This window comes from Scyliorhinus canicula, chromosome 6 (assembly GCF_902713615.1).
Source record: "Scyliorhinus canicula chromosome 6, sScyCan1.1, whole genome shotgun sequence".
In the NCBI taxonomy this organism is placed as follows: Eukaryota; Metazoa; Chordata; class Chondrichthyes; order Carcharhiniformes; family Scyliorhinidae; genus Scyliorhinus; species Scyliorhinus canicula.
The window spans coordinates 20,081,679-20,097,136 of record NC_052151.1 but is presented as its reverse complement, the minus strand read 5'-3'; the positions used below and the strand labels follow the sequence as shown (position 1 = coordinate 20,097,136).

The following is a 15,458-nucleotide window of genomic DNA, read 5'->3' as shown; positions in this document are numbered from 1 at the left end:
CGCGCCGCACCGGTCGACGGGCCCCCCCGCGGCGATTCTCCTGCCCGCGATGGAACGAAGTCCCGCCGGTGACAGGCCAATCCTGCTGGCGGGAATCAAAACACCTCTGGTGCCGGCGGGATTGGCGGCACGGGCGGGCTCCGGGATCCAGGGAGGGGGCGGGCGCGGGGCGATCTGACCCTGGGGTGTGCCCCCACAGTGGCCTGGCTCGCGATCGGGGCCCACCGATCGGCGGGCGGGCCTGTGCCATGGGGGCACTCTTTTTCTTCCGCCCCGCCATGGCCTTCACCATGGCGGGTGCGGAAGAGACCCCCTCCCCTGCGCATGCGCCGGTATGACTTGTTGCTCGTTCTACTGTTAGTGTGATTAACACGCCTCCATTTAAAGGACATGTGCTTAACACTGGTTTGGCTCTGTATCTGTATCTATGCTCAGGAGTCGCCAGGTGCCGTCAGAGACACCGTCACAAGTTATCAAGGTCAAGTTCAAAGCAATAAGTCTAAACACCGATCAGTAAGTCTAAACAATTAGTGTTTATTATAACAGATATAATAAATACTCATGCACACGCTAAAAGACTAATACTTATTTCTACTATTAAACGACTAAATACTTATCTAAGTAGGAACCAGCAAGGTCAGGGGACAAGGCCTTTGTTCCTTTCTGGACTTTCTAGTCGGCAAGAGTATAAGCAATGCCTGGGTCACGTAGCGATCGTTGTTTTGGAACTTACTGAAAGATGGCTGATGCTCAACGGCCGGTGATGAAAGACAGGATCTGGAGGCTGGGGTCGGAGTCAGGATGCAACAGCCTAGGCCGGAGTCTGGAAGCAACAGATCTGGGCCGGAGTCTCAAAGCAACAGATCTGGGCCGGAGTCTGGAAGCAACAGATCTGGGCCGGAGTCTGGGACCAACAGATCTGGGCCGGAGTCTGGAAGCAACAGACCGAATCATGTGCTTGACCTCCTTTTTATAGGTCCTAGAGGTCCGTGCCCCTTGGGGCGGGCTCTTTCACCTGCTAGGTATCGATTGGGTCTTTCCCAATCGATATCATTCGAATTCCCCTATCCTGGAGTCGTTCCTCGATGGCGGGGGCGGTTCCTAGGGGTCATTGAACTGGGTTCTCTGGCGCCATTCTGGCTGGGTAGCTATAGAAAGTATCAATCGATACTTAAAATGTTTCTATTGTATCTGGGACTGGGCCGGTATCATCTCATTAGTATGCAGATCGCTTTCTTATTTGCACCTTTAGCTGAGTCTCTGCACCTGCCTTGAAACCAGTTTTGTACGTGCAAAATGCTAAATGCTTCTGCAAGCTGTGTGTCCTTACTATGGCTGTTTTTCCCTCCAGTCTGAGCAGTTCTCCATTTTGTAGACTGGTGTCCATTTTAGAGGGCTACATTCCCTCCTTGTGATCCTCACGAGAAATTGTGAAGGATCACCTATGTATGGTTCTTCTATGTTACTTCGATTTCCTCTTTGGGTTCCCTGACCTCAGCAAGTTCCTGGACGTCTATCCTGTCCTTAACTATGGCAAGAAATTTTAACTCACATTTTCTACTTGCCGCTATGTCAAAGGGGACATGCATTACCAATATTCTGGAACCTCTACCTATCACAATTCCTACTATCATCTTACTTTAAACATTTCATCACATTCTAAAGTTTTATCCATTCACACCACATTACATGTCGCTTTCTGACTTGGCAGTCGAGTTCAGAACCATATAATACATCAGTGTCTCATTTTTATTTACATATCGCTATCAATACATTTCCTATGCATCAAGGAGTTGGGGGGATTGGTGAAAACCGAAAATAGGGGATTGAACTCCGTAAATGGTTGAGGGGCAGGAACGGGAGGCTCTCCTTTTCCATTTCCTCAACCTGAGGGTCTGCACTATGATGCAGAGAATTGCAATCACCAACAGTGATTCAATTATATACGACATCGAGTACCAGGTCATGAATTTGGTGCACCAGGTCTGAACCTCGCTGATCATCGCTGAGCACGGAGAAGTCGGTATGTGGGAAACATTAACGGCGGGGGTCGTGGGGGAAACATGATTTGCTTCTACATGCAGAAATACAACATTTAATAGTAATAGGTAAGCTTCCATCATGGTCTTCTTTGTTCTCTTCCTTCTCTTCCTTTGTATGGCCGATCCTTGCCGTGAACCCTCCTTCGACTTTTTGAAAGCTATGGGATCAAGCACAGCATCTGTCAATACACAGTTTAATATCTGTACTGTTAGTGTATCTGTCCTCTCATTCCAATTGACCCTTAAATGACTGGCCAAGTCACACCCTGTGACTCCCCTCATTTTTTATTCAAATGCGAATTTAGGAGCAGATATACACCTAACAACTTTACCTCTGCGAGCCGTCTCGCAGGCTTTGCGATTTACCATCCGAATGTTCCTGGATGTAAATAGCATGTGGGATGGCTGCCGAAGGGCTACCTAAAGACAAATGAAACAAAGTTTGGAACGAAAAGGTCGAATGAGTTGCGTATGGGCCGCTACGGGTAAGATTTGAATGGGATCCCCGGGTAAGTCGTGCTGTGCCGTACCCGAGCTTGGCTGACCAAAGGGGTTCTCAGACAGGGCGGATCCTCAATGCCGTTTCTCCACTGCCTGAGCGACCTGAGATGAACGGGTAGGAATGTATTCATCGTGGGATTGCAGCCTCTATTCGCAGAATAGAGGGGCACCTGAAAAACAAGGGAGGAACCAAGATGCTCCAACATCTGAAAACAGACTACAAGCCGTGAACTTTGTCGGTTCACCAGAGGATACCTAACAGAAGTTCTCAGAAGTTTCTGCAGACAAGCTAACGTGCGTGCGAGGCGGTCACAAGCTTTTCAGCTGAAAAGAAGATGGCCAACCTCCAATCAAACCTTTAACAAACAACAAAGTGACCTGATCTCCAATCAAACCCTTAACATATCAACAAGCAAACAAACAAACACAAACAAACAAAACATACGTGCAGGTTCCATCAGAAAGGATATCGCTTCCCTCAAGCGGTTCCTCTTTTACATCATCTGGACACCTCACTTCTCCTCTTTCTCTGTGAACAGGGTCACAAAGGGGTTGCCGTATCGTGGACAGACATTACGTCTTTCACTTCTCCCGGATCCCACACTCTTGTGTGGATCAGGCATGCAATCTGTGCGTTATGTGACCGGGGGTCACTCTCATCATTGCGGACAAGTCTCCATGAATTGTCCCTGTGCCAAAGTGTGGTATTTAAGTTTGAAGGGGCATTGTCGGTATCATCGGGGTCGGGTGGTGGGTCTGGGTATTTAACGTAGGTGACCTCCATGGGGTCACTGGAGTCGGGGTCGTAGTCGCTGAAGTGGGGGCTGTAGGGTGGGGTGCTGTGGCTGTCCTCATTGTCAGAGTCAGTGTCGCTGTCTCTGCTGTGGCAGCTTGTGGATGTTTTGGGGCGTGGTCTGAAGTCAGTGGGCGGAGTCGTGGGCGAGTCCGATGAGGAACTGGTCTGTGAGGGGGATGGTGGAAATGTGTCTCTAGTGGGCGGGGTGAGATGTTCTGCTGCGTCTAGCAGGACATGGTGTGCGTGGTTAGACTGTGTTCCATATGCCTTCAGTTGGTTAATATGAAACCACGCAGTCTTACCGTTGGGGTATTTTATTCTGTAAACGGAGGGGCTAATTTTGTCCGAAATTGAATACGGGCCGAAAAATTTAGGTGCCAAAAAGCTGCTGGGGTTATAAACAGATAACATTACCTGTTGTCCAACCTGAAATTCTGTGGGGTGTGCGTACTTATTAAAGCAAGCTGTGCTTTGTTTTCGTCTTTTACCCAATTTTACTGCGGCTGCTAACTGTGCAGACCTCACAGTCTCAACTAGGTCTTTGACTGCCTTCTCATGTGTGAGGGCCGTCACTTCGGGGCTAGTCATGTCCAGTCCTAAAAGGAATTCTGTACCTTTCATAGGGCGTCCGGTCATGAGTGTGTGTGGGGTGAATCTGTGGATGATGAAACCGTGTTGCGGATGAACATTAGTGCAAATGGGAGTACTGAATCCCATGTTGAATTGTGCTCCTGAACCATTTTTCTAAGGGTCGATTTTAGGGTCCGATTCATGCGTTCAACTATCCCGCTTGACTGGGGGTGATACGCAATGTGGAACTTTTGCTTAATGCCAAATATTGTCAGGACGTTCTGCATGACCCGTCCTGTGAAGTGAGATCCCTGATCTGACTCAATACTTCTTGGGAGACCCCATCTCGTGAAGATGTGGTGGGTCAGGATCTTTGCAGCTGTCTTAGCTGTATTCGTTCGTGAGGGGAATGCCTCTACCCATTTGGTAAAGGTGTCTATAACGACCAGAACATATTCATAGGCATTCCTACAAGGGGGCAATGGTCCTATAAAATCGATCTGGAGGTTAGTCCAGGGGCCATTAACTGGTCGAGTATGTCTAAGTTGTGCCTTTTTCGAGTACCTCTCCGGGTTATTTTGTGCACAAATTAGGCAATTCTCGATGTAATGGGTCACATCGTTTCTTAAATTTGGCCACCAACAGAGTTGCCTGAGGTGCCTTGTGGTCGGGTCGATCCCTTGGTGTCCATGACTGTCATGGAACAAGGCAATCATCTGATTCCTATCCTGTTCCGGAACCACATAAAGTTTATCCTTAATGATCACACCCTCATGTGTGGTCAAAGAGTGTCTGAACTTATCGTATTGGTGCACAAAATTTCCTTTAAAAATCTCCCTGAGATCTCTATCCTGTTTCTGTGCCTCAACTAAATCTTTAATTTCCGTCTGTGAGACCTGAACTGCACTCACAGGGGCGCTAGCTGGTGCGCTAGCTGGGGGTGTCCAAAGTGTCCTCGCCTGGAACCTGCTTTCGCCAGTGCGTCGGCTTTTACATTTCCGGGGGGGGATGACCTTTGGTGACTTCTAACTTTGATTATGCCATACGTCCTATCCTTTGCCTTGTCTAAGATATGGCGGAGTAATGGGGCTGATGGAAGGGGCTTCCCGTCTGCGGAGACAAAACCTCGTGTCCTCCACAGGGGTAGAAAATCTGTTAAACTGTTACAGACATACAAACTGTCCGAATATATGTCTGCTGGGCTGGGGAACGAATCTGGGTGGTCCACTATGTATGCGATGGCCGTGAGCTCTGCTGCCTGCGCGTCTAAGTGTCCTGGTAATTTTAAAGAGATTTCTTCTAATGCGCGACCCTGCACATCCTCAACATAGATTCCGCATCCAGTGATGCGTTCTCCATCTAAAACTGTGGATGAACCGTCCACATATATTTTCAGTGGGCCACACGTGTCTGTGTGCTGGGGGCTCTGGCTTGAATTCCCTATCTTTCTGGGGGGTGTCTTTGCTATGAAGGGTCCTGTGTTGTGTAGGGGTGCTACAATTTTGCATTCATGGGGCTGTCCTGGATATTGGAGGTTGTCGGCTAAAAATTTGTGTCCAGGTCCGTTTAACTGTGATGTCCCGTCCTTGTAAAAGTAGTGTCCATCTAGCTGCTCTAATCTGGCTAACTGAACCGTCCTTCAGTCGACCGTCTAGAAGTAACTGTGTGGGGGTGTGCTCGGTCAAAATGGTGATGGGATTGAGTCCGGTAATGTACGCGAAGTACTGTACTGCCCAAAAAACTGCTTGGAGGTGCCTCTCGCAGGCTGAAAATCCTTGCTCTACGGGGTCTAAAAGTCAGGAGGCATAAGCCACTGGTCTTAGCTGCTCGTGCCGTTCCTGAAGTAACACGGCCGAGAGGGTCAGATCTGTGCTCGCTACCTCTATTGCATAGGGGGAGAGTTGGTCTGGGACTTGTAGCGCGGGTGCTGCGCTAAGGGCTTTTAAAAAATCTTCCACAGCCTCTGTATGCTGCATTCCCATGGGGCTCCTTTCTTAAGGAGGTCTGAGAGTGGGGCTGCCTTTGTCGCAAAACCATCGATATGGTTCCGACAGTAACCAACCAGTCCTAAAAACGACCGGAGGGCTGAAACATTCTGGGGAAGGGGCAATTTGACAATAGAATCAATCCTTTTGAATTCATAGAACATAGAACATAGAACAGTACAGCACAGAACAGGCCCTTCGGCCCTCGATGTTGTGCCGAGCAATGATCACCCTACTTAAACCCACGTAACCCGTATACCCGTAACCCAACAATCCCCCCATTAACCTTACACTACGGGCAATTTAGCATGGCCAATCCACCTAACCCGCACATCTTTGGACTGTGGGAGGAAACCGGAGCACCCGGAGGAAACCCACGCTCACACGGGGAGGACGTGCAGACTCCACACAGACAGTGACCCAGCCGGGCATCGAACCTGGGACCCTGGAGCTGTGAAGCATTGATGCTAACCACCATGCTACCGGCTCGCGTTTGCCATGTGTGATGACTGTACCCAAATACATCACTTTGTTTTCTAATATCTGGGCCTTTCTGGGGTTAACTTTACATCCGATCGAGGTTAAAAGTTTCAGGAGCTCGGCCAGAAGCGTAATGTGTTCTGCCTTTGTGTCTGTCTGCAGTAATAGGTCGTCCACATACTGTACCAGACATTCGGGGCTGGAAAATTTTAGTAAACCATTTGCCAGCTGTCGGTGGAAAATGGAGGGTGAATTGTGGAATCCTTGTGGGAGGCATGTCCACGTATACTGCTGTCCTTTGAATGTGAAAGCAAATTTGTACTGGCACGCCTTTGCCAATGGGATTGACCAGAAGCCATTGCTAATGTCCAATACCGTGAAATATTTGGAGTGGAGTCCCTGTTTGAGCATGGTCTCGGGACTTGTTGCTACCGTGGGGGCTACTGCTGGGGTTACTTTGTTGAGCTCCCGATAATCAATGGTCAGACGCCATGATCCGTCGGGCTTTCTCACTGGCCAAATAGGAGCATTATTGGTCGAGGCTACTGTCCTAAGTACACCTTGCTCCAATAAGCTATCTATTACTTTTCCTATTTCTCCCTCTGTTTCTAGGGGAAATCGGTATTGTCTCTGTGGTCGGGGGTCAGGTCCGGTAACGTGAACTTGTCCAGTCATTCTGCCGCAGTCGTGCCGGTGACTGGCAAATGCTGTCCTGTGTTTATTCAAAACTACTCTCACTTGTCTGTCCGTACTAAGCGTTGTCGGGTCAAAACAAAAGTCGCCTACTGCGCTAATCCTATTCGCATACTCTCCTACTGTGAGAGTAGCGGGTGCTCTGTCTGATTTTGCCATTCGCCAGACACACTGGTTTACTGGATCGAACGACAGGCTATGGGCATTCATGAAATCTACACCCAGTATGTGTTCTGCTGTACGGGGTAGATTAACTAATACAACGGGGTGTCTGGTGGAGATGTTCCCTAGCTGAATTGCTACGGGGGCTGTAATGTGTCCCTGCTGTGAGTGACCTGTAAAACCGCTGAGTGTAATGGTGGATGTAGTCGGCCACGTGTCTGCCTGTGCTGTAATGGTGGAATTAATTGTGGTGCGGGACCCTCCTGTGTCCCAAAGTAACTCTATGGGCTTCCCTCGAACCTTTGCTGTGACTACCGGTCTCCCAGATTGATCCCAGAGGGTGTCACAGACCCAAGTGGGGGAGCCCGAACACCGTCAGTCCGTTCCGTCCACATTGGTCTGTCTTGACTGTATTCCTATACTGTGAATAGGCTTCGCTCTATTTCTGTTCAGAGTGCCTATCTACTGGCCTCTCTGTGATCTCTGTGGGGCATTGCATTCCTTAGCAAAATGTCCTAACTGACCACAGTTGTAGCATTCCTGCGACTTCTGTGGGGGGCTGGTCTTCCCTTCATTTACCCATGCGGGGTTTTGGTGCGCTCTCACTGCCTGAATGTCCGCTGCAGCCTGAGCTTCATCTGGGGTCTTTATTTTAATTTTGCCCTGAACCGATTGTTCCCAAGCGCGGGACAATCTTTTCAGAACCCATTTCTCGTTATGGGCCTCCTCTGAGGGGTCATAGCTATTGCAAGCACTCTGTCCTGCATCTGTGGCATGGGAGATTATGGTGCGCGTCCATTTAACCATGTTGTCACGGTTCAAATGCGCTCGGTTTAATTCGCCGAAAACTGCCGTGAAATGGATCCACAGCCTTCCTGCAAATGCTGTGGGATGCTCTGTTCTCTTTTGTCTGCATTTATTTAGTCCTTCAACTGGGTCTCCTCGGTTATACCCTATTGCATCTAAAATGGAGGTGTGCATTTCCTCTAGTGTGCCTCCTCCAACGTTCTGTGGGTCAGGGAGGGCTGCTACTACGGATGGGTCTAAGCTCAGAACCGTGAGCTTAACCTGCTCTCTCTCGTCCAGGCCATACATGGTAGCCTGCTGTTTAACATTTGCGAAAAATTGGTGGGGGTCTGCGGTGGGGAGAAACGGAGTTATTTTCTCACACGCGTCCCTGAGTTGGGTTACAGTTAAGGGGGTGGTGTAGGTGATATTGGGTGCGCCGTCTGTGGTGGCCTTTCTTTGGGTGGTGACTGGATTCATAGGTACGGGTGCTATCTGATCTGTGGGGGGTTGGGGTGCTTTCCTCTTCTGCTGCGCTGCTGGCGCACGTGTTCCTTGAACATAATGCTGCGCTGTCGCACTCAGTTCCTGCCAGTCTGGGGCATTCTCCTCATCTAACTGCGTTCCAAAGGTGCTTTGGAACCCATTCTGCACTGAAAGCAGAGATTGCAGCTCCGCAATCTGCTTCCTGCATTTTGCATGGTCTACTGTGCTCTGTCTTTGCTCAGTGGTGGCAGATCTTAAAGCTGCCTTTAGGTCAGAGCATTGCCTCTGCAATGCCTCTACCTGCTTTTCCGATTCCTCTCTTATCAGGACTGCACGTTGCACATCTTGATAGGCTTTTTCGTATTGTGTCTGGGAACTGCTCAGATGGGCTAGACATGACTGATGTACCCTCTTGGCATCATCCACCTCTCTACCCTTCTCTGCCAGCTTCCCTCTTAGTTCTAAGTTTTCCTTCTTGATGTCCCTGACATCCACTTTACTCATTCAATTGCGTTCTTCTAATTCTGCTCGGAGCGTCCGAACGACCTCCTCAGTGCCTCGCAACTGTGCCAAACAGGACACGATTGCCATCGGCTTGCGTGATTTACTTAAATTCTTTTTATGAATTTGAGAGATGTTTTCCCACCAAGTATGTCCTATACTCCCGGGACCTGTCTCCTCATTCATACTAAACTCGTTCCAAAGGGGCCATCCCTTTCCTTTCAGATACTTGCGGAGTTCCAGCTCCCACACGGGACACTGACCTACTCGGCTACTGCTGGTCGCTGCGACCAAGAACTGCTGTGGATTCATGAGGCGTTCCATTGCCTGCATGGCCATTTTCTCTTTTTTACATAAATTTGGAACAGGGGTTGTTGAGGTAATGTTTTAAAAGACGGGTCAGGCTTTCGCTATGTTCCGCTTACAAAACTCCCGATAGTTCGTCGCAACAAAAAGCTCTCAGATTAACCTGACAACCCTGTTAGTACGCATGCACAAAACACACTTCCGAATTATCGTTATTGGTTTGAACACCTTGACCACTTGTGATTTGTTTTTCCTTTTTTCCAACAGATTTCTAATTCAAATTTCTGGGGTTCTCACGGAGTGGGGATGCCACTTCTAATCGCGTCCCGTCTGGATGTCGCCACTAAATGTTGCTCGTTCTACTGTTAGTGTGATTAACACGCCTCCATTTAAAGGACATGTGCTTAACACTGGTTTGGCTCTGTATCTGTATCTATGCTCAGGAGTCGCCAGGTGCCGTCAGAGACACCGTCACAAGTTATCAAGGTCAAGTTCAAAGCAATAAGTCTAAACACCGATCAGTAAGTCTAAACAATTAGTGTTTATTATAACAGATATAATAAATACTCACGCACACGCTAAAAGACTAATACTTATTTCTACTATTAAACGACTAAATACTTATCTAAGTAGGAACCAGCAAGGTCAGGGGACAAGGCCTTTGTTCCTTTCTGGACTGCACCTTCTGTTCACTAATAGTCGGCAAGAGTATAAGCAATGCCTGGGTCACGTAGCGATCGTTGTTTTGGAACTTACTGAAAGATGGCTGATGCTCAACAGCCGGTGATGAAAGACAGGATCTGGAGGCTGGGGTCGGAGTCAGGATGCAACAGCCTAGGCCGGAGTCTGGAAGCAACAGATCTGGGCCGGAGTCTGGAAGCAACAGACCGAATCATGTGCTTGACCTCCTTTTTATAGGTCCTAGAGGTCCGTGCCCCTTGGGGCGGGCTCTTTCACCTGCTAGGTATCGATTGGGTCTTTCCCAATCGATATCATTTGAATTCCCCTATCCTGGAGTCGTTCCTCGATGGCGGGGGCGGTTCCTAGGGGTCATTGACCTGGGTTCTCTGGCGCCATTCTGGCTGGGTAGCTATAGAAAGTATCAATCGATACTTAAAATGTTTCTATTGTATCTGGGACTGGGCCGATATCATCTCATTAGTATGCAGATCGCTTTCCTATTTGCACCTTTGGCTGAGTCTCTGCACCTGCCTTGAAACCGGTTTTGTACGTGCAAAATGCTAAATGCTTCTGCAAGCTGTGTGTCCTTACTATGGCTGTTTTTCCCTGCAGTCTGAGCAGTTCTCCATTTCGTAGACTGGTGTCCATTTTAGAGGGCTACAGACATCAGCAGCCGCTGACGCACCGGCGCATGCGTGGACTTCCGTGGCCGCCATAGGCCTTTCGGCCCTGGCTGCCGCGGCGCCAAACGCGTTCGCATTGGTCGGCGGAGCGGCAACCACTCTGGCGCGGGCCTAGCCCCTCAATGTGAGGGCTTGGCCCCTAAAGGTGAGGAGAATTCTGCACCTTTGGGGAGGCCCGACGCCAGAGTGGTTGACGCCACTCTAATACGCCGGGACCCCCCTGCCCCGCGGGGAGATTCCCGGCCCTGGAGTTTTTAGAGTAGAGGACGATGGATTCCACCAGGAGCAGGAACACTACTGTTTTAATTTTTCCCTTTCCCAGACCAGGAATAAACTACCTGTTGTTGGCCCAGCTGCCAGCAGGTTGAGATCAGAGAAGTCAGCACAGACTGCAGAGTAAAGGTGGGACATTCTTTTTTTTAATACATTTAGAGTACCAAATTCATTTTTTCCAATTGTGGGGCAATTTAGCGTGGCCAATCCACCTACTCACGCCTTTGGGTTGTGAGGGTGAATCCCACGCAACCACGGGGACAATGTGCAAACTCCACACGGACAGTGACCCAGACCAGGGATCAAACCCGGGACCTCGGTGCCATGAGGCAGAAGTGCTAACTACTGTGCCACCGTGCTGCCCGCTAAAGGTGGGACATTCCTGATACGATATGTTTCAGTTCCACATCCCAGGGGAACTTCCCCTCACAGAGATCAGGAGATAACCAAAGACAATTTTAGACACAAGAAAGGCTGGAATCTCCTCCTGGGCAGTAGTGCAACATAATGATAATCTTTATTGTCACAAGTAGGCTTACATTGCAATGAAGTTACTGTGAAAAGCCCCTGGTCACCACATTCGGCACTTGGTCAGGTACACAGGGGCTGGTTTAGCACACAGGGCTAAATTGCTGGCTTTTAAAGCAGACCAAGCAGGCCAGCAGCACGGTTCGATTCCCGTTCCAGCCTCCCCGGACAGGCGCCGGAATGTGGCGACTAGGGGCTTTTCACAGTAACTTCATTGAAGCCTACTCGTGACAATAAGCGATTTTCATTCATTTTTCATTTCAGAGGGCGAATTCAGAATGTCGAAATTACCTAACAGCACGTAGACACGGGGAGAACGTGCAGACTCTGCACGGACAGTGTCCCAGCCAGGAATTGAACCTGGGACCCTGGTGCTGTGAAGCCACAGTGCTAACCACTGTGCTACCATGCTACCCTGGTATGAAGTGCTTCGAAAAGTTAGTCATGGCACAAATCAACTCTCTCCTCCAAATTGCCTTGATCCACTGCAGTTCATCTACCGCTGCAACAGGTCCAAAGCAGACACCATCTCCCTGGCCCTGCACTCAGCACTGAAAAACCTAGATACCAAATACACCGATGTCAGACTCCTATTTATTGACTACAGAATAGTTTATAGAATAGTTTTATAGTTTTTATAGTTTTATAGAATAGTTAGACACTAGAGGGAGCACCAGAGACATCATGCACACCACTCAACCAATACATCAGTTAGATAGTGAGAGTTTGGCTCAAGATAGAATCAGAGCTTGATGGGAAATGGAATGTCAATGTTTTGTGTGGAGTGTGTACATAACTTCTGAGATGAATCGCTTCTGCTTTTGCACTCGGCTGAGTATGGTCGCTGTTGCTAAAAATACATTCCTGGCAGCAACAGTTTGCAATAACAAGATGTAGCTGGGGGAATGGGTTCCTCCTTCTAAAGATAAAAATGCTGCGGTATATGACTAATGTATTACTGTGTGATTGGTGCGACAAAGGGGTAAATGTATGGAGGAGGAGTTTGAGGGGTTTTGTAACTGTAAATAAAAGAAATTGCTTTTTCACTTGCTGTAACCTTACGAGTTACTCTGGTGCAGCCCCGCGGTGAATAAAAGAATCTTTGAAGTCATCTGGTGTTTGACTGATATTTGCATCCGGACTGATGTTTAGGAACTTTCATTAGGACACGACCAATGGGCACTCACAATACTCACAGATGTGACACAACCCCAGGAGGGCATTGCACCAACTGTAATATGAACTGTACTAATGGAACACGGGCCTCGCGTGTTGTTGACCTTTTCACACACAATGAAGCTGACGAAATAAAAGAAACAAAAGATAAGTTTAAAAGTAAACTATTTTGCAAGAAAGTTGAGCGGCTGCTTGATCCAGAGTACAAGGACCCAGACTCCCCAGCAAGTGTTGATACATTGTACAGAGGTAGCCTATGTAAGAAACTTCTTACCAAAGAAACTGAGAAAATGCTTCCTTGTACTCCTCTGAAAATAAATATCAATCTTCGAGAAAATATAATATACTTGCACATTGGAGATAAAAGCTGGGATGTGCACGAGTACATTAATAGTCTTTATGTAGACTTGAAGTCTTGGCAAGCTGTGTACTGGCGATTATGGGGAACTATAAGTTGGTTGCCCTGCACAAAATATAAAAACTTTTTCCAATGCACTGACCTCTCCCATTGCCAGTATCACCCAGAACAACGTAAGAAGTCTTACAACACCAGGTTAAAGTCCAACAGGTTTGTTTCAAACACGAGCTTTCGGAGCACGGCTCCTTCTTCAGGTGAATCTCCCTATTCACCTGATTCACCTGAAGAAGGAGCCGTGCTCCGAAAGCTCGTGTTTGAAACAAACCTGTTGGACTTTAACCTGGTGTTGTAAGACTTCTTACTGTGCTCACCCCAGTCCAACGCCGGCATCTCCACATCATGACCCAGAACAAGTAATGTCTCTTTCCATAAACAACCAGCTGCCTACTCCTGGCATTGGGTTCTACCCTTGCTGGAAGCAGAAAGTACTACGGTTTGATCCTCTTCAGGCAAGCACAGGTTGTAAAGTGCGGGATCGTGTTGTCAAATTTGCCAATCAGCTTCAAAATGGCAATGTTACTTCAGTACCAGTCAGTCAATTGTACTGTGATGTCTTGCAGCACAAGAATGTTGTTTGTGTGCCATTCTGTAACACGGAGGGAAGTAATGCAAACACACATCTTTCTGCGGAACAGGAGCTTGATTTTGACATCTTAGCTGAACCTAATTCATTGAACGGACAGAAAATCGGAGATGTTACAACTTTTTCACTTTTGCAAAACTGGAGTTTGCAGCTGAAGCAGTAAGTGATGTATTCTGAAGTTGAAGAGTATACCACAGGTTCAGAGGCACCTGAGGATGAGATGGGAGATGAAAAAGAGCAATGTGAAAGTAAATGTTCATCAAATGCCATCAACCGCTCTCCATGTACAGATATCACACAAAACTCTTCGATGGAACTGCCAGGGACAACCTCAATAAACAATGGGCATTCACTGATGGACAAAGGTTTCACTGTGTCAATTCAGTTTCCCAGATATCAAATCAAAATCTCCAACACAAAGTAAACAGTGTATGACTGAAGGCTCAAACAATGACACCTGTGAATTCAGTCAGCAAGATGATGGATTGAATTTTACAATAGGAAGTTGCCATGGAATATCTACTCTCTCATAAGATAGAAGTGTATGTTCATTGACCAACAAAGATCCTACTCCTTGTCACCCTAATTATCCAGATGAAAAATCTAATCAACAAAATCTGACTACATTATCAGAACCATGCAGGGGTACCAATTCAGGGATGGCTAGTAGTAATGCTGCATGTCAATCTGATATTACAGCTTGTGAATTCATCTGTCCGGAAATAAGCATATCTGACACATTTGAAGATTCTGAGGATAGTACTAGTACAACAGAATCATGTGAAGAAATGTTTGTGGATAAATGCGATGCTGAATGTCAATCTAATTTTCAAGATGCCACTAAAATGTGCGGGAGGGTACGCCGTGAGAAGGATACAGAGCTGCTTCAGTGTGATCTGGACAAACAGAAAAAAGGGAAGGGATCTCTTCGAGATGTATCTCCTTTCACTGTGTGTTTTCACAAAAGCAAGTGGGACAGCACCCGCTCAATGCGATCTAACCAGGACACTCAAAGAGAGAATGATCAACGAAGAATGGTTGAACTAATTGAGCATCTGACAGAAACAATATTTGGAGATAAAATTGATCGCTATCACAGGAATCGTAAGAAAAAAAAAGAGACTTCAACACAGTCTGTGAAGTGATTTGACCACTTCTTGGTTCCTGTGGCACAGGGACAATGATGGCGTTCACAAGGTCATGCCACCATCAAAATCATCAAATTCACCAAACCATCAAGAGAGACATTTGACCTCGCTGTTTGATTTTTTTTTGGACTCACACATATAATTTAGACTTATTGTTTAATCACTATTTTCCTGACTTGTACATATCTTAACTTATCTACCTGTTTTGTGTTAAATTTTCTTACTATACAGAAAAATGTAACGTATAAAAAAGGGGGGATGTGATGATGTTAATGTGGAATAGTTAGACACTAGAGGGAGCACCAGAGACATCATACACACACACTCAACCAATACATCAGTTAGATAGGACACGACCAATGGGCACTCACAATATTCACAGAGGTGACACGATCACAGGAGGGCATTACACCAACTCATATATAAAGGACACCACACACATGATCTGCCTCTTTCCAGTAGAGACAGTTAAAGAGTACAGAGACAAGGTTGATTCGATATCATTCTTACCACGTGGAGTGTAGCAATCTGGTTAGTCAGTCTGAGGAGCTATAGGAGGATTTACAGTAGTGTCGAACCCAAGTTATCATAGTGTATATAGTTTAATAAACGTGTTGGAGTTATCTCCACGTCTGATCCTTCCTTTGTCGAGTGCACCAC

General features: G+C 47.4%; 1 pseudogene; it reads left to right on the top strand.

Annotated features, from left to right (window-relative positions):
* The first annotated feature begins 12,648 nt into the window (after positions 1–12,648).
* On the top strand, positions 12,649–15,046 carry LOC119966937 (annotated as a pseudogene).
* The last annotated feature ends 412 nt before the right edge of the window (positions 15,047–15,458 follow it).